General features: G+C 38.4%; 1 long non-coding RNA gene across 1 annotated transcript; it reads left to right on the top strand.

The window, feature by feature from the left end:
- The first annotated feature begins 81 nt into the window (after positions 1 to 81).
- Positions 82 to 3861, top strand: LOC147752362 (uncharacterized). Its single transcript, XR_015314267.1, has 2 exons — positions 82 to 323; positions 2525 to 3861. It is a non-coding gene; the product is annotated as an uncharacterized LOC147752362 (long non-coding RNA).
- Positions 3862 to 12111: the final 8250 nt, after the last annotated feature.

Below are 12111 nucleotides of genomic sequence, written 5' to 3'. Positions count from 1 at the left end.
ATAATGGAATAGAGAGACGTCTGTGAATGTATTTGCTGTGTGCGCCACAACTACTTTTAATAACTTATTTGAATAGCTGAGTATAACTGTACAGACATCATGATCATTACCTAGTTGCTCAACGATTCTTTTGAGCTTTGGTGTGAAATCGTCTGCTTTTTAGTAGATTTTGCGCTGCGTTTTTGGCTTTTAGATCGACTTCCCTTGCCACTGAAAACGTTAAAAAAAAATACAGAAAGAATGCTTAATCAAGAGAAAAAGTTTAATTAAAAAAATTAGTGAAAAAAAAACTTCGAAACGTTTGGTCCTTAGCAAAATGTTCGGTACGTATTCTGTAAAAAAAATAATGTAAAATAGCTCCATAAAGCATAACGACAACGAATTCAGCTAATTTGGATGTAATTTATCTCATCAAAAATTTACAAATGTAAAATAATAGCAAAAGTTATTTGTGCCAACCTAATTAAGAGTGCTAGTATACCTGCGACGCTTAGCAGTAAATTTTATAGAAGCAAATAGCCTTTAGAGTTAACCTTTAGTAGAGAAATACAACTTTGTTTTAGCTTAATTTTTACCAGAAAATATTTTAGCTTAATTAATTATATTTAGTTAATTTTAGAAGAATTAGCACGATTTTACTATAAATCTAACAAGAAGACAGGTCGCGTCTCCACGATGTTTAGATTCGCCGACGAAATCCTCGTCCTTTTCAAAGTGAGCAAACAAGGACCTAGTACTAGTAAATATTAAATAATATTGATATTATACGGATTATGTTTTCGCTTAAGGTGAGAAAAACGGTTTAACTTAACTTAGTCGGCTGTGTGAAAAGCTTAAATATAAATATTAGACGTAGAAAATCCGTGCTCTGTCCCATCAGAGAAAAACGTTCACCTATTACTGTATTCCGGTTATAGGGTTGTTTAAATCAGGCCAACTATCGTTCTTATCATCAATTGTTCTACTACATAACGCGCTATAATTTGTACATAATCAGTTACGAGTACGTGGTGGAAATGTTCTTTTTGCCGTGATCAACATTGCCAGCTCTCAACGAACGCTATAAAGAACGACTCAGTCATAATGCTCTATGGAAAAAGAACATCCGCGCAAATATAATCAGACCAAAAGCGATCGATTCATGTAAAGCGATAACCGTTTTTTTTTTTTTACTATGACGCCTTTTGATGCCAACAGTCTACTGCTACAACAGTGACTCTGACGTTACAATTAATAATAATCTTTTTTAAAAGCCATTGCGAAAGGTTTGTTGAGCTGAAGTAGCCCGGCGTAAACATGCAATTTGGCCGATTCAAAAATTCGCTCCTGATCTTAGATAGATCGAAGCTATCAGATCGTATATAAACGTTGCGCTACAGCCCGTCGTTGTACCACATCTCGCGATGATCGCATATTATGTATACTTTCGTACGCAGTGGTTCAGTGCTTGAATCACCCTCCGACAATTTGTCTGAGCAGCTTATGTGAGACGTCAGAATCAGGAAAGGTCATTTTTAGAAGATAGCCTCCACCACAGGACAGAAAAATTCTACCTAACCCCTCAGAATAGAAAAACATGTCTAACTCTAGCTGTGGCACAATTTGAATGGGTATTCGTACGTGTGACTGCGACCGTTCCAGTCGTCGTCCTACCTACAAATAACATTTCTTACTTATAGCGGGCAGAGGATAATGTATCAGGATGTACTTATCTTTGGGATGGATGGTGTACACAAGTTACTAAAATATGGTAATGTCAATTTATTCATTGCTTAGCCAAGTATGTATATATTCTACCTGCTCGCAATACTGAGACCCACTGTAGCCTTCGTCCTAAAGATGACTCAATGAAACACTTTACAAATAAGTAAGTGTTTATAAATAACACATTATGTATAATTTGGAAACTGAGCTCAATATTCACATATCTACAGTCTTAGCTATTCGGCCGTAAACGGCAGTCAAAACTCAGCCCCATAAAATTATAGGCAGGTTTATGGAGGACCCTTAGCTTCTCTTCATTACCGTCAAGGCGAGGAAATCCGTGCTACGAAGGTTTCTGACATATATGAGAGAAAAAATCATTGTGATACAAAATACCTTTGTATGTGATAATCGAAATGGATTAAAGAATTAGTATCAAATAAAGCCACAGACGCGATTTAGTATAAACGAGCTAACCAGAGAAGGGGGCTGAGTTCCCTCAAGAATCTTCGAGCAAGATGCGAGCGCGCCTTACTAAACTGTACGTTTCAAGAGCAGCATCTCTTCGATCATATGACAACATGATGGATCCATTAAGTAGAACTGACTCCTCGTAAAGTTGCTAAGTCACGGTACCCGATTCTGATGGCACGGAGACACGTTTCTTGTGCCCTAAAAGCAACCAGGGAAAACTGCTTTGCGACTTTAGTTTTTACTCACTTTATAATTTGAAATGTATTTTACCATGAAATGTTTTATAAATCTCTTACAGAATTGTATTTTCTTCTATTTTCAACTAATATGTCCGTTTGCTGTCTAGCCCACAGGACATACAGGACGGTTGTCGATCGAGTGTCTTAATGTATGCTAGCATCTACCCAGTAAGATTGTGAAGTAGATGCGAAGTGGCCAGTTCTTATGCGGAGAGACTGCAGAGATGCAAATCGTAAAACACGACTTTTGATGGTCGTAATGAACTCTGAGATACGTGAGACTGGTGCCATTTGCAGCTCAATGCCCAGATATTGCGGATGCAAATATGAACACCGTGTTCAAAATGAGCTGATATAGAATAGACTGTTGGGGTTTGTAAGCCTGTGTCGTCTTTTCACTTAGCTATGTTTCCCTTATAACCACTAGATGGCTAGTTCCTTTCTATGCCAATGCTGAGAGATATAGAGGCAAATTTTACTGGTAAATGAACAAAGCCAGTGACTGGAAATGTATTCTTTCCGTTCTGTGATCAGAATTTCAGTGGTCAGTGATCTGATATTGGCTGAAAACGAGAACGATTTGGATCATTTTTTTGAAATAAAGTTCAGTTAAAAATACGACTTCTATGTGCTCAGAAATCGATATGGTCAAGAAATGTATGTTTATTTAGCAACGAAACAAATAGTACTTCCTAATGTGATTGGTCGGTATGTCACGAGTGCGCCAACATTAGATTCACTAAGCTTTGTTAGTTAAGCCCGTAGTGTTTTTCTATGTAAAATCCCTCAACCATTGTATTAACAGCAAAGAATGAGTAGCTAATACTTCTGCTAGTCCACGATAAAAATTAATATTAAAGGGTTGGGTTTTGACAGTTGCTGCCCATCGACATTGTACCACCAATCCATATTAGACTAAGTCACTTTAATCCAACTGGTTTTGCGTTTTAAAATAGTAAAAATAGGTGATTTTGGATTCGATTCGATTAAACGATTCGATTAAACGGCTTTGCCACACTGTAACCTTGGCATAGCCGCCAAAGAACTTGCCCGCCATGACTGTTCAGTCATCTAGCCAAGATGGCCGTTTCCAAAAAAAAACAAACAATAAACAAACTTTTCAACGACGTATACCTTACAGCAAAGATAGCAAAGTCATAGGCCAGGCCAGGCCAGGCCTCGCCGGCCATCGTCAAGTGCTTTTACTCCATAAAGCCGGCATGCAGTTGTACTAGACATTGTTACCAAATCCGCGACACACTGACTATAAAACAGATGCGATTTGTGTTAGAAAGTAAGATATGCAACAGGTATATACGAATTTGACAGAAAGGGACCATCACTGATAATCTAGCGAGTTGCGGAAAACGTTAACATCTATTAAACAGGCAGAATCTATTGAGTAATTTGAAAAGTGCTCATCACACTGTCTATAAACGAGAAATTTTCAAAAATGGAAATTAGGGAAAGGTAGATTTACGCTTTCAAAAGATAGTCTTACAGTTCATTCCAGGATGACTGCATCAGAAATAAAGCATTGGAAGTTTGTCTGTAAGAGCGGGTCAAAAAGTAGCACCCTCACTCGAGGTGAAGGAAGCTATTTTCTCAATCTCTGGTTCTAGTCCATGGCACAAATGCCATTGTTCATTTGTTTGTCTGGTGACAGTATCTAAGAACGAGCCTATTTATACCCCGTTGTACCTTGAATGCAAATAGAACGTTAGAAGTTTTTGTGGGAAACTACTTACGCCATCCCGAAGTCGAACGAAAAACTCTAGCCAAACTACATAAACGCTATAATAATTCGCTATGGCAACCTACCGCTAAGGCCCTAATGGGCAATCCAAAATTCTGAAAATTCCAATATCTCTCTTGTTTTAGGTGAGACCACTTAGCTTCTGCGGCTACGACGCTGTAGAAGCCAGAAGTCAAGATGTGTTACCCTCTTGAAGAATTCCGTAAAACGTAAAATGCGATCCCACCAAAAGTTCTAGTGTTTTCAGTTGGCTCTTGTCCATGTTCGTAATCGATCGATACTGACCATCAGTTGCTTTTATAATAACTAGCTTTAACCAACTCCACATTGAAGACAGGTGGTAGACAACATAGACAATCAGCATTTGTCTGCGGAGCAGCAAACCCTGCTATAAACAATAGGACATTCAAGGCGCTTATTCCTTGTAGGCGCTGCAACTGTAGACTCCAGTAGATACCATTGCTATGATACACATTCGCGTGCCTCGATTCTAATCCAGACTGGCATATTAACAAGGTGATAAGCTGAGATAGGGGGCAGATTTTTCGGAGTAGGGAATGACACATCATATTATTGTGGTGACGACCCACATGGCACGATCCATCTACTTCAACTTAGCACGCATGTTTGTTCTGCACTGTAATGTTTCAGTTTTCATAAACACGTTGACGTGTCCTTGTATGCACCCGTCTGCTTGATATTTCTCAACAAATAGTTGAACCATTCAATATTTATCTCTCTGGTTCTATTCGACGTACACATTTAACTTCGTGCAGAGTAATCTGCGTATCTATAAAACTTCGATCAATTAACTGTTTCCAATATTCAACAATCTAAAACATTCGAAGCGCAACGACGCTTGTTTACGTGTCCTATAACTAGCTCTAAAACGTTTTCTACAGGCGCCTTGGTCTGTAACAGGGCGCAGGTTTATGAGATCGAGATTCGAGCAGAAAAACCTTAGCTCATTGCGAAAAGGCAGGAATTATTATGCTGCGAACCGTATCCCTTTAATTTTGCCCTAAAATTAAGCCAGCCTGTGCAGATAAAACCGAATAATAGCGAATAAAGATTAACAATCGCGGAAAGGAGTCGTGTTGGGCTAGCAGGTTCTCGAATATCTCAACAATTACTACTATTATCTAATAAACATAATGTACAGTACAGTAATAACATAATAATAACATGAAGTACAGTAAATGGCAGACTAATCTTCTGCGGAATAATCAATAAATCTATAGGTTATAGAGGTCAAAGGTGTCAGCCGTCAGGGTTAAGAGTGAACGTACCTCCTTCTCCCATTATGAACGGGATTGATGATGAAATTCAACATGCATCGATCAGCGTTTGTTGAGCTTATTTTAAATAGTCCAACTACCTGAAATACTACGTTTCTAGTTTGACTGCCCGAATATGATTAATTAACCCTTAAACGTATCTGATCTTTGGCAAAGACAGGCATAGGAGCTGATCCGCCAGAACGGGAAACGGCTACGTGCTTGCCCGCCATTGCCGGCAACTTCGAAGCGGCAAAACCTCTTCGCCCCTCTTGAATTTCGATAGTTTCCCTCGTGCCCATATTGAGCCCAGTCTTTTTTGCAGGACGTTTTTCCGCTAAAAAACCAACGCGTTTGCCCTTTGAGTAAAGGCTCCCCTCTAATATAATTGACTTACTTGAAATGCGTGTTCCGCTCATCTGAAACGACAACGTTGGTACGTTGACGTTAAATGATTCACTTGAATATCACGGTAATAACGCCCAATTGTAAATGGCAATAATAGAATAAAAATGAAACATGAAAGAAATAAATATAGCGACCACAATCAGTTTATCAGTGAATGCTCGGTGGTAGGCCTGCGGGCGCGTCTGTACAGCGTCGAAGATAGCCGAGGTTTAGCTAGCATTATATGATCAGATAATAGGCCCGTTATATGATAATATGCAGAAGTAGAGTAGCAGGCCATTAACTGGTGTCCTTGCTACGAGACCCTTTTAACAGAAAGACAAAAATGGACTATTCGATCTGTTGTTCATTTAAACATCTTACATCGTTATAGTGAAGATTAGGCCGAACTGTGTCTGTTATGAACATCTTCTAATTGGGCAGTGTGTGCGAACAGGTAATTACTTTCGTGTACAAGTCAATACCCGCATGGTCCAGCTTTGCTTAATAATGCTAAAAAGCAGAAAAATCGCTGATAATAAACAACATACTTTAATTATAAATCTAATTTTATTTAAAAATGTAATCGGTATGAATTTCTGCAGTTACCGTTAATGTATAGAAATTGCGTCAGTGAACCAAGGTAGCGTACAGCTTAAGCGCAGCGGGTTCCGTCACTTCAGCTGAGGCACACAATGAGAACTTTCCCGAGCGACGATATACTTAGCATCGCCTACTTTGTGCGATTTTCCGTCCCATTAGTAGAAATAGGGAAATACGAGGATTGTTACCAGGGCTTCATTGCGGATCTTCTGTCTTGTCCTGCTGGCGGCCTGTTTTAGCTAATTATAATTATAAGCGGACAAATCAAGTAGTTGCCATGTTGCCGAAGCGGACGTCTCTCAACGTAAAATGATGTCGGAGGTGTTTGTGATATTACTTACGTGCTAAACGCCGATGGGGTCGTTGCAAGTGTATCAGTGCTGGGCCAGATAAGATAGATAACAGGTACTGGAAAGGTTTATGCACCGACAAAGAGAACGTAGTTAAGTGCTTACTTAAGACTAAACTTAAAGCTTAGTATTTAAGTTTTTAGATTCATAACGATAACAACATCAACTTGTTGTTATTAGTTATTATTAAGTAAGAAATGAATGCTTCAAGTGTTCTGTCTTACCTCGATAACTTCCTAAAGCATAATAAAGCTATCGTTTATAGAATGTTCGTGGGGTGCACTGCCGCATAAATCGGATTATTTCTTTGCACTGTTTTTTTTTTTTATCTAGTACCGTCTCCAGCTCAATACCACCGAGCGAGAAACAGTATACAGGTCCGGTAAGCAGAAATATTTTATCGTCCCGTATTTAAGCCCGTAGGCATTACTTCGTATGGCTGGCCCCTAGCACGAAACGCAGCACGTCTACGCATGGACCCGAATCTTTAGTTTTAGCAGGCGACGTGCTAGGCACGAACGAGTAACGAGCTAGTACTCATGATTTATTAAATTTCCTGTGTGTTTTTTTTGCCTTTGAATTCCGTCTCACTAGTCCGATGTGAGTTTAGTATTTCTAATGATCTTAAAGAATGATTTTGAAAGCGCTCATGTTATTTTCATAGAACAGCGTCATAACCGTTTCAATAATGACGTGCTATTGCAACTTTAACTGCTACTCTGGCATATTAAACGATTCAATACGATCAAATGGCCGTGTTAAAGTGTTCAATATCCAGTCCAGATATATATAATTCCATACCCAAACCAGATATATATAGAAGTATATAATCGGCGTCAAGGTGCAGCTAGATCGTACCGACTTCGTCGTCAAGAAGCCTTTCAAATACGTGAAACATATATTTAATTTCGAATCGATACGAGGAAGAGCATCGCACGGCCATGTCTTGACAAGCAGCAACCACTATTACTTATTATTGTTTGAAAACGGATGACGTCTTGATACGGTTTCCTGTCTATAGCCTTACGTACAATTGACGTTCGCTGACAATTATGTTGCTTTTACGCTGGCTGTTGGGAACGTTCACGGGTATTTCCTTAGGCTTATCGAGTGAATCAAAGCTTGAGCTAAGTTCAACTGAATTTGGCGTTGTACCCTCAACTCGGCTTCATGTAGGGCAGAAGCTTTAACCAACCCAGCTGTTTACGTTCTTTCTCCTAGAGCTGTCCAGTCAATATTAACAGACGCTTCTATACGAATACTCGCTTTTACACCCAATATATTATCATGTTATATACTTAGCATTGGATAATATTAAAAGCAATGCGTCGTGCGCATCGTTACGTGCGGACTTACCTTTTAGTGGAGATATGACGAAAATGATTTTCACGATTCAAGTTTGAAAATATCGTTGGAAGTTGAGTTAAATGAAAAACGGGTACGGTTAGATCGGTTATATTGTTACAATACTCGCTATAGGTAGCATCATTATCCAAGCTTACATACGTAAAGTATAATGACTACTTTCCTCTCAAGCGCGCGCCGTTTCTACCTACTCGGCTGTAGACCACACCAAGGATGCGTTCAGAAAAGCATCTTTGGTGTCGTCTGCACAGATCTGCACAGGAACTCTGTCAGACCTGGAGTGAATGAAGGCGAGGTGCTTGAACCATGCTTCGTTTGGGATGGTCCTGAGCAAGAGCCTAAACGACGTTTTTACATTAACTCTAGCAATTCTATCAAAATTATATCTAATTATTACTGCACGCATTCAAGAGGAACCGATTTTGAAGCCAAATTAAAAGGAATAATTTGAATGACTCTATAGTAATAAAATGCCCGTTCCAATCAGGTTAATTTAGCTTTCGTTTATTAGTCTGTACGGTGGTATGTTTCTTCATTAGTCGCTAGCAAGTATTTGTTCGAACTCTATTTTTTTTATTTTGTTATTTTATTTAACAGCTGTAGCGCGTTGACGAACTCTCAAGTTACCGAACCCCACAGGGCTATACTCATTAGACACACGTATACTAATAGCCACGCCTCAACTATTGATTTCAACACGCAAACGTCACGTAACTTAATTAATTGTGTGCCTCACTTTGCTACATTCAATCATATCCTCAACTGTCTGCGCGTATAGTGTTTCCGGTTATGTTTTTTTTTAGAACCAAATGAAAAAAGTTGTAAGTTGTGAGGCGTTCATTTATAATCAACAACAGCTAATTCAAGGGTGTTGATTGTAAAGAGGGTGAACATTCTCTGATTATATATACGGACTTGATTATTTACTTTATAAGTAGATTAGTTTCGATCGGGAACTTGTTATTGTTTTGATGATCTTTACAGAATGACACGGCTAAGACGATTCCTTATTATTAATATATTAATAAAATAATAATACTGATACTAATAAAAGAGACCTAATAGGAAGAAGGCAAAATAGAGTTGCTGACGCGTATTTCACAGCCCTTTTCAGAGGCACCCAGTGGTGTAAGAAGGCAGTGCCTCGGTTCCTCGAAAGTTAAAGCACAGGAATGCAGGAAGATCATTGTTTGACTAATATGATATTGTCTTTTTTTTGTTAATTACTGCTGTAGTGAAGGTGAGAACTTGAACCTTTAGCTTTTTTAGCGAAAAACTCAACCGTTCAAGTTAGCGCATGGTATAAAAGTAGAAAGAAATGTACAAGGCGTGCCACGTGTATGTGTTAGACCGTTTGAGTGCTATGTGAAGAAATAACAAAATTTCAAACAATCGGCAAACATTCGGGACAGCGCCTCTTACGATGAAACTCTGTTAGCTCCCAAATCAAAAAGCTCGTTTCAACCATTTAGTAATACGTGGTTAAGTGATAGTCCTACTAAAGCGCTCGTTGAAGAAAATCGAAACATCTTGTCAATAGTGATTCTTCAGTCTGATAGCACGTTTTTATCTTGCTAATACGAAGATCAGATTCGGAAGCGTTAAGTATCATTTGCAAAGGAAAGGTAGTCTTTGTTCAAGGCGTACTAGAAACGAAACTTCTTCCAAGTTATGGGTCAAACAGTGGGTTCGCCACTGCCATGCTATAAGAAAAATACTGTTGACTAATTTGGAAGATAGTAGGATAAACCTCATGTGTACCGCTATACTTACGTAAAAAATTACAATGCAGTCAACGGCTGACGCCATATAATGCCAATATTAGCCCGTAATAAGCATTGCATGGTTCAGAGGATTTTCTGAATCGTTCATTTTACGACCTGCCTTAAGAGCGAAGGTAGCAACGACATATCAAAGACCCATAAAAATGACCATATGCGTTAAACACCCAATATTGAACATATGAACATATCTGTATATTAACACATATATTGTCATTGATAACTATAGCAGACGTTCTGGTTCATTTACCAGCTTTGTCAAAGTCGCTTTACGCTCGCAAAGCCTTAATGTTTCCGACTTTTATTCTAACAATATGTAGTAAGGTGTAAATGACAAGCTACTGTCAACATCAGCAATTGAGTAATAATAAGGACCTAATAAGAACAAATGCTCGTTCGTGGAGAAACCCGAAGCTTTTAGTTAGCTCTTAGCTCTCTTTAGGTAGCTCTAAACGTTGAACGTTAAGGTTTATGTCGGATAGAGCAGAATCGATCGTTTTATGGGACAGTTCCGTGCTAAGATTATCTAGTTATTACATGGCAAACGATTGTTTCCTAGAAATGTTATGTTTAGAGGTAACGTGGTTTCCAGATACCCTTGTAAAATGTAAATCCAATTTTGAAAATTATAAGTTCGTAAGCGGATGTTGATAACGTACTGCAGCTGACTATAGAAAAGAGCCATATGTTTTATATCAAATCCAAGCCGTAGTCATGATACGAAGGGTACTTATAAAATATATGGTCACAACGAGCGAAGTGCTCCACCAAGCTCAGCTACACAATATCCATGTCACATAAGTTAAATATATATCGTTTGATAAAGTTTTCTACAATCATTGTTAATGTTGTTATAAGAAATAGTCAAAGTAAATTTATTTGAATTTAACCAACTTACATTGAATAGAACAACAACCTACTTCTAAAGGCTGGTCGGATCTTCATAGTACCTGAAAATGCTTTGTTTAACGCAGTACATGTTCCTATGCACTATCGATGCTTTGCGCACACCATCTTCGAAGCGAAGGGGAAGGTAATTTTTACATTTTTTGTTTTTAGTTTTTAAATTCATACAAATCTGCCTGAATTAACTCGATTTATTTTTCCGCTTGGTAGAAGAAACAGCAAATTTGACTAAACGTATTACCCTAAAAATGCTACAAATATTCTAATAAAAACTAATTATATAATAATAAATAAAAACTAATAAAAACTGACCTAATAAACCTAATAAAAACTGTTATTCGAAAAAAGATCCAAACTAGGTGCACGGCTAGTTTTGCCGGCATTTCCTAATATCACTAATATTTAAATTTTCCCTACGACAAAATATGGAGATTTTGAATAAAGGCGGCAAAATGTTGGTTAGGTGCAATTGGAAAATCTTTATCGGCAACGTACATTTCTATCATAGTGATTGATAGAGCTAGTGTTTGTTAACGTAAGATTTATTTCCACGATCCAGATCACCTTGAAATGATCTTCAATGAAGATTTTCCAGCTAAATAAAGTCGCGTTTACGATAGAAAGGTTGCTCGATTAGCAATATGGTTGCTATAGTGCTTCAATGACTTCATTATTAACCGTGACGTCTCTCTATAAATATATAATGGCAGTATTAGACGCACGCTAATCGGTAATATTGGAACTCTCTATTCTGTGTGGTAAGTAATGAAACCGATGGCTTACATTCTAGACACACCGTCATAGGTTTGATATATTGAAAAAGAACAAATGGCGGCAATATTCCTTTGGTAAAATTCAAACGTTAATTGTTGTTGGCAAACTAATCAGCTTTTTGTGGACCGGCGAAATCTTCCCAAGTCTTCATTAAGAAGACGAGTGTCTTAGCGATATTGTGATGGCTAGTTGTCCCGTTGACCCTGAACTCCATCCACTGCATTTTAGCCGCGAAGTAGCATCATCATATGATCTCCATTTCACTTGGCTCGCGCGTCGACAGTCATATTTCCGAAAAGTCCATATATATATAATTTGTTGTGTTATATTTGACTACGGCTGTCGAATAACTGTGTCCATCGTCCGCCCGAGGAACCTGGACTGCAGCGTCTGCGATTGCGTGCCTTGTTCATGTAGCTTCTGTTACGCTTCCAAAGCTGCGCTTTGCGCTCACACTTCTTCAATGCTTCCCAGCTTCTTCAAACATCCGTCGTC

Source organism: Varroa jacobsoni, unplaced genomic scaffold, assembly GCF_002532875.2.
Source record: "Varroa jacobsoni isolate VJ856 unplaced genomic scaffold, vjacob_1.0 scaffold_1298, whole genome shotgun sequence".
NCBI lineage: Eukaryota > Metazoa > Arthropoda > Arachnida > Mesostigmata > Varroidae > Varroa > Varroa jacobsoni.
The sequence above is the reverse complement of the archived record's forward strand: the minus strand, read 5'-3'. Positions and strand labels throughout refer to the sequence as shown.